The 10,186-nt window shown below is 42.4% G+C and overlaps 1 pseudogene; it reads left to right on the top strand.

The window, feature by feature from the left end:
• The first annotated feature begins 2,232 nt into the window (after positions 1-2,232).
• Positions 2,233-3,132, top strand: LOC131757556 (14-3-3 protein gamma-like; annotated as a pseudogene).
• Positions 3,133-10,186: the final 7,054 nt, after the last annotated feature.

The raw sequence follows: 10,186 nt of genomic DNA, 5'->3' as shown, positions 1-10,186 counted from the left end.
CCAAGACTGGGTTTGAGGAGACACCGGGGAAGGAAAATTGTCTTAGGTTTGTAACCTATGGATTCAGCTCCTTCACTGTATTCTGCAAAACATACTGGAGGGAAGAAAATCCCTGAGCTCTGCTCTCATGATTACACTGGGCCCTTACACTGAACTGAAACATGACAGAAAGAGCAGGAAGGACCAGCCAACAAGTGCCACCATTCCATCTCATGTAAAGATGTGTCTGGCACAGCAAGAACTATGGAGACACACAGAAAAGGTTCCCAGAAACCTGGTCGCTGCCAAAGGGCCAGGAGTGGCCATTCTATTCCTCATCCCAGGTGAAGACTTTCAAAAAGCTCCATAGTGAAGACAAAGTTGAAAGTGATGACAGAACCTATCGGTATATGTTTCATCAGATGGATACATTTATATTTAAGTTAACTGTCCAGCAAAAAAATTGAGTTCAATCTCATTAACAAACTTCTTTTTTGGTCTTGATAAACATCCTCAAAGATTGTTGCAAATAGATCTGGATGGTCTGGCTTTTAGAATCAGTGAGTAGGTCCCACAGAGAGGCAGCTCCCTTCCCTACCAAAGGCCACATTAGCAACTTTATTTCTGTCTGAGTGAGCTTCACACTACACTCACATTCTTCTAAAAAATAAATAAAAATACCATAAAACCTTGAGTTGCACAGAAGATAAGAATCTGAAAAGTACTTTAATCTAAGACAGTAATTGGAGGCATTTATCTTATATATAATTGGAGGGTAGAGACCTCTGCCCACCAATTTGACATTAATTTCACTGAAAGAAGATATTAAGACACAACCTTGTAATGGAATTATTAATCTGATTAAAACTTTACTTATGAACATGAAAAAGCAAATTGAAAGAGAAGAAATAAAGATGTCCACAAATACAGAAAAAGGTACTTGGCAGACAATAATCAAAGAATTGCAGGTTAAAATCGGGCCTCACTTCCATCTATTCTTTCTTGAAAATAATAAAATATTGATAATCCTCAGTTTTTGAGGGTACAGAAAATTGTCACTTAAATATACTGTTTTTTAGCAGGAGTATAAGCTGATCTAACTTTTTCAGAGGACAATATGATCAAAATTTTAAATATGTATCTTTTTTATGCTCATACCAGATATTTCACTTCAGGGAGTTTATCCTAAGGAAATAATGAAATGAGGGGGAAAAGATTAATGTTCTAAGATATCAATATCATTGATGTCATTATAAATAATTATAATTTAAAAATTGGAAACTACTAAATATACATTATATGCAATTGATTATTTTTTAAACTAGCTGAATTTTTTCCCTTTATTTTTACCGAAGTATAATTGATTACAATGTTTCATGTGTATAGCAAAGTGATTAGAAGGTATATATATATATATATATATATATATATATATATTCTTTTCCATCATAGGTTACTACAAGATATTGAATATGGTTCCCTGTGCTATACAGTAGGTCCTTGTTGGTTATGTATTTTATATATAGTAGTCTATACCAGTTAATCTCAAATTCCAAATTCATCCCTCCCCCCCCTTTCCCCTTTGGTAATCATAAATTTGTTTTCTATGTCTTTGAGTCTATTTCTGTTTTACAAATAAGTTCATTTGTATTATTTTTTTAGATTCCACATATAAGTGATATCATATGATATATATCTTTCTCTGTCTGACTTACTTCACTTAGTATGATAATCTCTAAGTCCAACCATGTTGCTGAAAGCAGCATCATTTCATTCTTTTTTATGGCTGAGTAATATTCCATCATACCACATCTTTATGCATTCATCTGTCAATGGACATTTACATTGCTTTCATGCCTTGGCTCTTGTGAATAGTGCTGCTGTGAACATTGGGGTGCGTGTATCTTTTCAAGTTAGAGTTTTCTCTGGATATATGCCCAGGAGTGGGATTGCTGGATCATGTGAAATAAATTACAGCATAGACAAATGATGGAATACTACTCAGGGTTTTAAAAGACTGGGGTAAACTTTGATGTAATAGCATAAAAAATTATCCCATTATATTAAAAAATATATATTAAAAATAAAGAGGTTAAGAGCAGGCTCGCACCCAGTCCCACGGTTGCAGCTCGAGCTGCAGCCATCACGCCGTTGCCTCAGTCACTCGCTTCGTGGGTCTGTCCTTCCGGCACACGGGCTCCGGCTGCGCCCACAGCCACCCTCCGAGCCCTTCAGGCCACCCTGGTCCCCTCGCCCGGCCCGACCCAGCCCGTGAAGATGGTGGACCGCGAGCAACTGGTGCAGAAAGCCCGGCTGGCGGAGCAGGCGGAGCGCTACAACTACATGGCGGCAGCCATATTCAACTCATTGAATGTGAGTTTCTCCTCCCCACCCCCCACCGCCTCGCCCCAGCCCCTTCGCAGACACGGGCTTTCACTGGGTCGACTTGGGGACTAGTCGCCCATCGCTCCTGCAGGTGACAGAGCTGAATGTGCCACTGTCCAATGAAGAAAGAAACGTTCTCTCTGTGGCCCACAAGAATGTAGCTGGGGCACGCCGTTCTTCCTGGAGCGTCATTAGTAGCATTAAGCAGAAGACATCTGCAGATGGTAATGAGAAGATATAGTCCGTGCTTACCGTGAAAAAATAGAGAAGGAGTTGGAGGCCGCATGTCAGGATGTGCTGAGCCTGCTGGATAACTACCTGATCAAGAATTGCAGTGAGACCCAGTATGAGAGCAAGGTGTTTTACCTGAGGATGAAAGGGAACTATTACCGCTACCTGGCCGAAGTCGCCACTGGAGAGAAGAGGGTGACCATCGTGGAGTCATCTGAGAAGGCCTACAGGGAAGCCCATGAGATTAGCAAGGAGCACATGCAGCCCACTCACCCCATTAGATTAGGCCTGGCCCTTAACTACTCCGTTTTCTACTATGAGATCCAGAACGCCCCGGAGCAAGCCTGCCACTTGGCCAAGACCGCTTTTGATGACGCCATTGCCGAGCTCGACACTCTCAACGAGGACTCCTACAAGGACCCCACGCTCATCATACAGCTCCTCCGCGACAACCTCACGCTCTGGACAAGCGATCAGCAAGACGACGACAGTGGAGAAGGCAACAATTAAGGCCCCCAGGTGAACTGGCAGCACATGCTGATGCTACTACTGCAGTCTTTATTTTTTTTCCCATGAGTTGTGGGTCGGGTGGGGGAGGGAAAGGGAGCGATCTCCCTCCTAGGGAGAAACCCACGACCTGTCCTGTCTTTGATCGCCTCTTCGACATTTCTGCCAAAATACTACTAGTGGAAAGTCAGGCTAGCTGTGCTGGTATTGGAATAGCAGCCTCACACTGGCATGTGGACTGTTCTGTAGATTAACGCAAGTGGAGCTGTCCTTAATTTAACTTATCGCTAGAAACCAGGGTTTTAAGATGAGAAGAAAACTTAAACGGAATAGCCCTCATTCAGTAAGTTCTGTGGTTCCAGGAAGGATTTTTATGTACATATGCTCTTGTCTTTTAAGTTCTGGGTACTTTGCAGCTCATCTGTTTTAGCTGTGCATTTTGTTTTTCAGGGTGTACTCTACCAGACATGGAATAGTTAAAATCCCAAACTGAACTTTCTGCAAGGGTCCTGTGCAGAGAGTGCCCTGAAGCTGGTTCCATGAGGCCAATACATCCCGGAGGTCAGGAGACGCAGAGAAGGGGCCCACCTGGTGCCCCTGTCCCTGAGAAATGCAGCACTCAGTTCTTTTTCTCTGTCCCTTTCCTCTGCTCCCTTTCTGTTGCTGCTACGTGCTGAGGTGTCCCCTGGAAGCTGGGACCAGACACAAGGGGGGCTGGAAATGGAACTCTGTTCAGGAGATTCACAGTCCCCAACTCAGGGAGGGGAGATCTCAGGGCTAAAGGAAGGAAGTGGCTATGATCTGGGCCTCCTGAGTCTTGTTCCTGTTGGTGATTGAGACAATGCTATTGCTTGCATAGGAGTTATTTTTAAAATGTGCCCTGGGCTTCCCTGGTGGCGCAGTGGTTGAGAGGCCACCTGCCGATGCAGGGGATGTGGGTTCGTGCCCCGGTCCGGGAGGATCCCACATGCCGCGGAGCGGCTGGGCCCGTGAGCCATGGCCGCTGAGCGTGCGCGTCTGGAGCCTGCGCTCCGCAACGGGAGACGCCACACAGTGAGAGGCCCGCATACTGCAAAAAAAATAAATAAAATTTTTTAAAAAGCTACTTAAGGTTTTGTTTAATAGGTGCTTGGCAGATGGCTGTGGGATTTTTGTCCTTCTTTCTTCTTAACTTAAATCCACCACAAAAATGATTAATCATTTTAATAGAAATGTTAAACACAACAAAAATAGAGAAAATTCAGGTCCGTATGTCATTTATTGTGCTGATATTTCCAGAGAAATCCAGAGTTGTTTCAGCTGCCGTAGCTCCTTCCTCAGGGACTGCACTGCCGTCTCACGCCTCACTTGAGTCTTCCCTTGTGCCCAGGGCCTGCACTCCGGTGGGTTGAAAAGCTGTTGGGTCGTAGAAGTTGGCAGTCGTTTTGAGAAAGTCTGTGGTGCAGTGTGTGAAAATTCAGGCGCTAGGAGCTTACTGGTAGAAAAATCCTAAAGGAAGAGCTCTATTCATAAACATTCTGTCCAATTTCGGGAGCCCAGTGTGTCACTTGTTCCTCCCTTGAAAACACCCCTTCCCCAAATAATGGTTGTAGGGAAATAAACTAAAATCATTATCAGTTAATAAATACTTAACTCCTATTTGACCAAAACTTTTTCTATGTATTTTTTTTTTCTTTTTAATGAAAGCATAGAAGTTGGAAATTGATTTGTGCCATCTGTACACGTTTTAGAATTGAAGGAAACCACGGTGTCATTTCCACAAGTTTGTTTCAGTTAGCCTTAGGTCCTTGGTTCTCATTTTGGAAAGGTCTTAACACACAACCTGTTGCACGTGCATTCAGCCTTTTTTATAAGGTCAGTAACAGCGTGCACTGCTGAGATAGGTAATGACACCAGACTTGTTTGTTTCTTTGTTTTATTTAGGCAGGGAGAGGAATGAATAGAAGTTGAGGAAAACCTGACAGTTGCTTTTGCTAAGACCGAAATGGAGCTTCCAGCTGTGAAATGCACGTGTTGACCAGGATCCAGGTGACAGTGAAGATAGAAGAGTGTGACGATGCTCTGTAATGTGGCACAGTTACCCAGCATGACTTTCCTTAGAAGGCCCCCTCCATATGCTAGAGCGGAAGTCCCAACAAACCAAACCTACCAGAAGAACTAACAGAAGAGAGCGTTATAGCCTCTATGCCCTATCAGGGGCCTAAGGTCACTGCCACGGATGGGAACAGATTTGGGGGCGGGGGGGGGGGGGTAGGTGGGGTTTTCCTTAATTTATCTTCATGTCCAGTGAGCAGTGTTGTGTCCTTCCTTGTAGCGTTTGGAAATGATTTACTGGAATTACAAAACCTATTTTTCTTTCAAATTTCAGCTCTCGCTCTGGCTGCTTTTTAGAATAATGTAAGATAAAACCATATCTGAGGGCTAAAAATGAAGGAGGGAATGGGAGACTTGATATTTAAGCAGCTTGAATGTTTTCTTTTCTTTTCTTTATTTTTAAAGAAATGCACTTGCCTATGATGCTGTCTCTCCAGTGAAATGATTACTCCTCCATTACACTATTGATACAATATTGTGCATGCTAGTGTTGTATTTCTATACAGTAGCTTGAAATTTATTAACTTATACTGTAGGTGTTATATATTGCTATGACCAAAATAATTGTCTTCAATTTTTTAAAAGTTTTTTTAATTTAATTTTTCCTTTTAGGGGTAAAGTTTGCTCTACCAAATAGTGATCATAAGAAATTGATCTGTTTTGGATGTTGCTATAGTGACATGCAGTTATATATTTTGTTTTTAAGGGTGGGGGGGGAAGCAAAAGAAACACCAGTGTTAGCTTAATCTTAATGTCTAGTGTTTGTCATGGTGAAATTATAACTATTACAGTGTAGGAGAACAATGAATATATTTTCTCAATGAGCCTTTGTGCTTTTTGTCATGTTATGCAGTGAACTATTTTTAACGTCTAATCAGTGATTATTTTTCCAGCTCCATGTTTCTCTAAGGAATTATTTCACACATGGACTATTCTTAGCAGTTTTCCTCAGTGATGGAATATCATGAATGTGAGTCATTATGTAGCTGTCATACATTGAGCAAATAAAGTTACAGATCTGAAAAAAATAAAGAGGTTAAGAATACTGGGTATGATCAGTACATTGCATAGTTACCAGTGCTGACATAATAAAAATGCAATTTTATTTTGGGTCTGGTATTGTCACTTTAAAGTTTGGTCAGTGTAAATTTCCTCTGCAACTAGATGAAAACTGTAACAAGCCCATGATTTTTCTGCTCACACTTGGGTGACAATCCTACAGTCACTTTAAGATACAGTTACTGTCTCAAGTGAAAAATCAGAATGTTTGGTCCATGATATTAATCAAAACTGCAAACTTCATTTAATATCATTTATATATGAGACCTGGTAATATATTAACCTTTTGGCATTTGTCTTCTAGCTTTGTTTTTCATAGGTTTGCTGTAGAGCAAATCTGTTTCAGACCAAAACCTGCAAAGGTTGTCTTCTTTGCTCTTTCCCACATGGAACTTCTCCTCTTTCCTTCCTCTATGGCACCAATTGCCTCCTAGGAAGACCTGTCAGCTAATTCCGGCTCCTTGGGGCTGAGTGAAGTGGGAGGCAGGGTGAGAAAAGTGGTGAGGAGATAGAAAAGGCCATATTTGAATTGACCCAAGGATAAATTCATTGCTCCATCAAAGAAACTGAATCCGAAACCAGGGTGGAGCAATAGGACACCAAAGACAGAATCTAATAAGTCCAAGGGAAGCGAGCAGCGCTGTTGGTTTAGCTGGCCCAGCTCGGACAGAGAAAGAATCAGAGGACATCCCAATAACAGGAAAGGTGTGGAGTGGTTGCGAGGTGAGAAAGAATGGCCTGTGCAAGAAAAAGTAGGAAAGCCAGGCACTTAGGAAAGAGGGGGCATAGGAAGGGGTGGGGAAAGGATGGAGCATGGCTACCCAGCTCTTACTCTGCCTTATATATCTTCCCACCTCCTGGGCAGGGGTCTTATACTGTGTCCTTTAGCAATGGCATGACAGAGGCTCAGAGAAGTTAAGTAAACAGCAAAGCATGACGTGAAGCCCAGGACCCCTGATTCCAAATGCCCTGTTCCTTCCACATGTCAGTGGTTCCCACACGAGCCACAAAACCAGTACCAGGCTGGCTTCTCAGAATCACCTGGAGAACTTCTTTAAAATTCGTAATCCATAATCCCTGGCCTCATCTCAGACCTACTGAAGCAGAATCTCTGGGAGGATCAGGAAATAGGATTTATGCATAAGTTCGTTCAATGATCCTGTGGTACAGCCAAGTTGGGGACCTAATATGTTAGGTGTGTCACATTACCTCCAACACATCTGCAGGGGGGCAGGGGGGAATGAACCGTTACTCCCTGAGCACCTACGTCGATTCATTTTCTTAGGAGTATCTCCTGGACACTAAGTATATCATCACACGTTGTCCTTTCTCGGCACGCTTATGAGATTGATAGTATCTCCACACTAGTGAAGAAGCTGGCAACGATTATGGGAAGCCCTGAAAGGACGCTTGGCTCGTCGGTAGCAGAGCTGGGATACGACCGCAATCTCTAGGACCCCTGGTTCCTACCTTACAAACTGCTAAGGGGGAAAAGACCTTATGACGGGGGCGGGGGCGGGGTGGAGATCAAGATACAGCAGAGGAAAGGGACAATTATGGAGCAACTTAACAGAGAGATCTGCAGTAGCGGCCCAGGCTGTGGGAAAGCTTGGCTGGGAAAGCGAGTGTGACGGAAACTGAGGAACAGGTTCTAGCCCCTGCGCTCCTGGATTCGTCCAGGTTTTCCCGAGTCCCTGCCTAGTGAAGACCGGGCAGCTGTGAGAAGCCTTTATTCCAAAGGGCTGGCTCCCTCTTGTGGCGGCTGCAGCTCATCACGGAATGATCTGTGACCAGGCAGCCCTGAAGTGGCAACCAGGCTGCACATTGGAATCATTGGCGCTTTTTTTTTTTGGCAGAAAATGGATCTTGACGGGCAAACAGAGAATATCCAGCAGTGTCCATCCCCAACCCCCTAGAAAAGGAATAACACTGTTTCATGTACAAACAAGTAAGTTTGGAACATATACTCAGAAATTGACCTAAAATAACTTGCTTGAAACGAATGATGTCCAGCATCAATTGGGGCAGATTGCTTTAATGCTGCATGCTACTAGTAAGTTTGCTGCTGCTAAAGAAATGTTCTTATTTGGCAAGAAAATGGGAATGGCAAGAGAGAGAAGTCTAATCAGATACCATACTGCTCCTGACCCAGTGGGCATCTTGACAATGTAATGCCACATTTGGATAATTTAGGTGTTTTGATTGAAAGGTAGTCTCACACAGGTTACCCTAAATCATGGAGTTATTATAAATTACCATAGTAACCCTGCTCTGGGGCTCTGTTTCTCTGGGCCACCAAAGTGTCACAGTTGATACAGGGCTCTCTCTCTCTCTCATGGAATCTTGACTTCTTTCTCTTCAATTCCATTGGCGCTTTTAAAGCTCACGCCCCAGGTCAATGAAATAGGAGTAGCTGGGGAGATTTGGACCTGAGCTGTTCAACCCAGTAGCCATTCGCCACATGAGGCTACTGACCACTTGAAATGTGGCTCATTCAAAACGAGATGCAAGTGTAAAATATACACTGGATATCAAAAGCTTAATACAAAAAAGAGAATGAGAAATATCTCATTAATAATATTTATATTAATAGCATGTTGAAATGGTATTTTGGATATATTGGGGTAAATAAAGTATATTCTTTAAATTAATTCACCTACCTCTTTTTTCTTTTTAAAATGTGGCTATTAGAAAATTTTAAATTACATATGTGATTCACATTTGGGGCTCAGATCATACATCAGCTTTCCAGATTTAGGAAATAAAAATACTGGATGCGCAGGTTAGTTTGAATTTCAAATAAACACAAATTTTTTTAGTATGTTTAGTAAATTTTTAGTATAAATATGTCCCATGCGCTGTTCGGGACATACTTATTCTAAAAATAAAATTCATTGTTTATCTGAAATTCATTAGTTAAACTGGGTGTCCTAAATATTATCTGGCCACACTAACATGTATATCGGACAGCACTGATCAAGACTCTTGCTGCACAGAATGTGGTCTGAAGACCAGAAACATAGATCTAACCTGGGATCTTGTCAGAGATGCTGCATCTTAAGCCTCACCCATAGCTACTGAACCAAAATCTTTCATTTAACAAGATCCCTGGGTTATCTGTGCGAACATCAGCAGTTGAGAAGCTCTTAGCTTGCGAGCCACCAGCCAAGCAGAGGTGTATAGGAGAAGGAAGATGGGTCTGCCCAGTGCCCTTGGCCAAAGCAGACAGTTCTGAATTCCAGACTCTGAACTGATCCACTGCTTTCCTCTCTCCCCACAATGACCAACACATAAATGTCAGTTGAGTAGATGAGTTAAGTGGGAATGTGTGAGTGAATGAATGAATGAGTAAATAGAGTATGAATGGATGAACGAATTAATTAATAAATGAATGAATAAATACATGAGTATGTAGCTGAATGGGTGAATAAAGTATGGGCATGTTTGAGACAGTAAATAAATTCAAGAGCAACTAGAAGGATGATTGAATGGAGAATTTCATAGTGAACTCTGGACTACATAAGGCCCAGGAGAAGGAGGCAGATGACTCAGAAAGAAAAGTGATCCAAAGGACTGTCCCTTCCTTGATCCAGGATGAGCCCATGAAAGGAAGAAGGAAGGAAGGAAGGAAGGAAGGAAAGAAGGAAGGGAGGGAGGAAGGGAGGAAAAGAGGGAGGGAGGGAGGATTAAGTGAGTGAGTAGAGAATGAATAAATTCAAGAGCAAATAGAAGGATGATTCAATGGAGAAATACTTAATGGCCTCTGAACTACACAAAACCCAGCTGAAGGAAGCAGTGGCTCAGAAAAAAACTAATTAAATGAATGAATGAATAAAAATAATTGAATGAATGAATGTCTCTCTCTCTCTCTCTACCTGCCTAAACTCTGGCTTTACCCCTTCTATCTTCGTAGGGACCTCAATCTCTCAAT

The sequence above is a fragment of the Kogia breviceps genome, chromosome 5, assembly GCF_026419965.1.
Source record: "Kogia breviceps isolate mKogBre1 chromosome 5, mKogBre1 haplotype 1, whole genome shotgun sequence".
Taxonomy (NCBI): domain Eukaryota; kingdom Metazoa; phylum Chordata; class Mammalia; order Artiodactyla; family Physeteridae; genus Kogia; species Kogia breviceps.
Note: the sequence above shows the minus strand (reverse complement) of the source record. Positions and strands in the feature narration are given on the sequence as shown.